We start from the raw sequence: 4,904 nt of genomic DNA on the forward strand, positions 1-4,904 counted from the left end.
AGCTGCAAAAAACAATTACCTTCTCAAACATATAAAAATTGTGTGTATATATACTGATATATATGTACATAAATACATCTAAATATATATATATATATTATATATAAATGAAATATGAATTGTCTGTATATATTGTATGTTAGAGATATACTGAAAAACCACGATGCTCTTTCAAAACACAGTATTATTTTCCAGCATATATTAAACACTGTAGTGTCAATAATCTACTCTGCTGTCTGTCTGATAAGTCAATAAACTAACAGGAATATTCACCACTGTGTTTTCATTGATTGGCCTCTGACCTCTTCTCAGTTTCTCATTCTTTCCAGAGAAATACATTGCTTGTCAACACCTCCAAGAGACAAATCAAGTGTTTTCTAGTTTGTGTTGAAAGGGAAAATGACAAGTAAATAGCCATCTGATTTCTAAAGGAGCTTCTCTTTTGTCATGAGCGGCGTATATGCAGCTGATGCCGAAGGTATCTCTTAGTCTTGGTGGAAAGCCTTAGAGTAGTACCTAAGTTATGTGAGAAACCACACTCTCTGCTCTCCTACTCCATAATTAGGCCTGGTTATCCATCTGCAGAGCTAGAGAGACCACAGATATTTGTGCCTTAAAAACTCCCATTTTCTCTGTGCCGTAGTACTAGCAGCTGCTGCTCCCAGCTCGACGGGAGAGAAACCCCGAGCAGCAGCTGTCCCTTGATTCCTGGGGTGCGTGCGGACAGAGGGGCGTGCCCCTGTTCCCCTGTCCAAACCCGGCGCTCTGAAAGTGCTGGCTCACATCTCCCCAGCCAAAGGCAGGGTTGGTGGAAGCGTCCAGGTTGTTCAGAGGGAATGCCACTCACGTGCCGCAGGATCTGTGTCACTGCCTCTCTCCAGATGGCAGTGGAGGTGTCTGTGAACGTGCCCGTTGCGCCTCAGCCAACAGCCCTGAGCACACATGACAGGGCAGGGGTCCACACTGTCCGCCCAAAACACTGCTCATTTTGTGGAAAAATAACAGCTTTTCTATCGTTTTCAGAACTGTTTTCAAGGGCCCTGCAGCGACAATTTGTTGCTTTGCAGCGGCAGCTGTAGCCATGTATACTACCGTTTCTGAGAAGCCGCGCATACCTAGCTATCAAAACATCAAGAGATTACACTTCCTGTTCTTTGATTAAAGCTTGAAACAGGAGTTCACAGGAACCACAGGAGACCGGGAGCACACTACGGTAAGGAGGGAGGGAGGGTTGAGTGGCAGTGGCACCCTGGAGCATTTGGTTCTACTCTTGTTTCAACAAAAGCCGCACTCAAACAGCTTCTGTCCACATTTCTAATTGCTGAAGAGGAGATGAAATGCGATCTTGGCCATAAGAAAACGACCACTAACAAAAAGACCAGCACTTGAATCTAGTATAAAGGAAAGTCTAATTTACAAGACAGTCTCATAATCAGCTGTCGAGAAGATCCCAGTTCTGCTGGCTAATAGCTGTGTTTGGATGCTTGAGGCAGCGTACATATCTGCACTGCTGTGTGTACCTGCAGGGAGCGGCTCCCCTGGTGTTGAAGGCACACGCTTGCCTCCGCAGCAGTAACACAGAGCGGCTGCGTTCTGCAGAGCTGTGTGACGTCTGGGCGAGGCTGAAAATACAGCCTGGCGCCGTAATCAAAATGAAAGGTGTTGCCATGGATGCAGTTGTTCTTTGCTCATTTGGTTTCATGAACCTCGCAACCCTGGACAACCTGTTCGAATGAGCCTGTGCAAGAACAGAACATACCCCCTAGGACGGAAGTGCAGAACTCCTCGTTAACGCTGAGATACAGAACATACCCCTAACACAAATGTACAGAGCACATCCCAAACACAGGGGCATGGAATATACCTGTAATGTCACGATACAGAGCCCACTCCTAGTACAGGTACAGAACACTCCTGCAGCACTGAGATCCAGAAAACACATCTAACATGAAGGCTCATCCACTTACATCTTCTTACAATGCAATTATATTCAGTCTGTCATGATCATGTTATTCAAAGGTGGGGTCCACATAAAATAAAGAGCAAGAAATTACAAAGTTATTTCCCTTGATCATTATTACATTTCACAACTTCAAATTTGTTACGGTTCATAATATTATTCTTCCCCAGTGTCGCTCTTCTGTACGGTCCCATGGAGCCACCGCGTCCCGGGGGAAGGGAGATGACTCAGTCATTAACGTGATAGGGAAGACACATCCAGAGTGAGAAATTGAGGGCATGCAGAAGCTTTGTTCTGTACGCACAAAAGCTGCACTACAGCCAGTTTTGGCCCAGTGTGCAGCAAAAAGCTATGGTGGACTTCCTAGAAATCATCTGACAAGAGAGTTATACAGGGACACATCAATATGGAGCGTCAATGGATTCACATTCAGCCTGAGCCCAACCATCTGTATCATGCTTATGCCATTAAGAGAGAATTTTGCATTTGTTAAAACACGTTAACATGCTTCAACTGTCTGCCCTGGCTTCAGCTGTCATTACAATTCCACATTTAAACGGCGCGCTTGCGAAAACAGTGTGACGGAAAATTGATTTTGGTCCACCGACCTCAAACTTCGCAAAAGACAGATTTTTCAAAATCATAACAGCGTTAGAACAGAAAAGACCAGAACCACTGAGTTATAGCAGACCACCAGAGCAGTCAGTCACATTGGGTTTGCTGTGTGCTCTTTCACTGTTTGGCTTGGCCGGGGCTCAGATCTCCCACAGATTGAGAAAGAGGTTCATTTTCTCAGCTTGGGTCAAACCAGGTAACCGCGTCAAACGGCCCTGTTCCCTCTGTTGCCATCACAGACCCTCACATGTGCATCCAAACCTCAAAACACAGCAAAAAAAAAAAAAAAACTACATCAAAACATAGGCACAAGCCTTTTACAAACAAAGCTGACTAAGTCGTATTTCATTTAGCAATGGTTCACAACAGTTCGCAGTTGCAGCGCACTGAACCACGGACCTGAACTGCCACAAATAACCTTACATCTGTTTGCAGGCTTTTCTTTGTCCCACAGCACTGTGAGACCAGGAGTCAAATCAGTGGTTGCATAAATGGCAATAAATTGCACAGGGTCATGATGAGTCAGGGGAGGGCTTCGTATTAGAGAAACATAGTAAAAACGTCTGCTGCAGCTCTGAGGAGACTCCCAGGCCCGAACAGATGTTCGAAATCTTATCCGTCTTCCCCACGCTCACCCGCTGTGTATCTTGTTTTCCTTTTTTGTAATTTAAAATATGAAAAGGGTGCAACACTTGCATCAAAAAAAAAATATATATATATCAAAGGGAGCCACAGAGGAAGAATGTGACCCGGGACCGGGACCTCGGTGTTTGAGCGCGCACTCTGGCCGCTATGTTCCCAGGGGCCTCGGAAAAAAGCAGAGGTATCGGACATGGCTGTGTACGCCAGGCAGATGAAAGCACCCGCTGTGCCCCCACCCACGCCACCCCCCCTCTCCCAGGGCCTTCCTCCATTTGTTGATCAAAAACCGCACAGATCCTTTCCAAAACCACAGGCAGAAATCTCACACCATCCACCTACAATAACATTTAGATGTTATTATCATTCGGACGTCACCGTTTCGGTCATTATAGGGCCGTGGCCCATGCTGTTGGCTTTTCTTTGATGGTGTCTCTTATTTTTGTTTTAGTGTATAAACTGTGTTTGTGGAGATTACAGAGAAGTCGCACTACTCCCAAAAAATCTAAACACATTCCAAATCCAAACATGGCTCCCTGTTAATAAAGTCCACACACACACATCAAAAGCCTGCTCAGCTGAGCAGCGTGCAGACCTACAATTGTTTCATTACACATGGGAAGTATTAACAAACCGCAGATAATCTGATTCATGGCCCTATTACAGGACAATCCTTTGGTTGCTGTGGTGAAATGGCCCTTAATGCTCCCTGGTTGACACTACTTATATAAACACTGATTAGAGAATAGGATAATATTACTCTCCCTCAGGTGTTTAAAGGGGCGGGGAGGTCAAATCAGCAATACCTTGTGAAACATATAATATGTAGCATGCTTAAAGCCAGCCTTGGAAATGAAGAATGGGAATAGCAAGAAAAGAAGAGATGCCTGCCTACAGAGTGGTAATCATCACTGAATAACACTGTGCCTTTCAGACGCTCTCATTGTGTTTGAATCGGTAGAAGCAAATAAAGAATTTCGCCTGGAAACAGAAGAACACCAAGATGACTTCACTCTCCCAACTGCAATGAAATAGCTCTCTGTTTGACACACAAAATGAGGAGGGTGGACATTTTAGGAACGGATGCAGAGCTTTGTGCTGATGTAACAAGAGCTTCTGGCCTCAGGAAAGGTGTCTGAAAGGACACCTGACCTACGCTTGACCCGTACCCTCCCACCCCAGACAGCTGCAGCTGTGTTAGACTGTTGGTCACAATGACGATTTGTGTCCTGGTCACTCACACAATGACCACACTGCTGTTCCCATGATTCACAGGTGCATGGGTTACGTAAGCACTAGGCTGTGGCCTTGGCCAAATGAGCGGTCGTTGCCCTTTGACCTTTGCCAGGTGGACATCCATTAATCACGCTGCATGTCTGCGGGATGTCCAGCCACTGTGACACCCGCAAGCACAAAAATACTAATGGTAAAATTCATCCTTTCACTGCCAGCAAGCAGCCTGAAAAAGCACTTTCACCCCCTGCCCCTTAGTTAGACACATGTGATTGTTGTTATTACATCAATGTTCGCGTCATTGAATTAAGATGCTATCTGTCCACAATAAGACGCAATTACAGGGAGCTGGAGAGCAAAAGGTCAAGATATTCTTTGACAAACCAAGAAAAAGGGAGTGCCAATGTTCTCATTTCATGACAGTTAAATATATCCTTGAAAATTGACGGTGGAGTGC

Source organism: Megalops cyprinoides, chromosome 19 (assembly GCF_013368585.1).
Source record: "Megalops cyprinoides isolate fMegCyp1 chromosome 19, fMegCyp1.pri, whole genome shotgun sequence".
NCBI lineage: Eukaryota > Metazoa > Chordata > Actinopteri > Elopiformes > Megalopidae > Megalops > Megalops cyprinoides.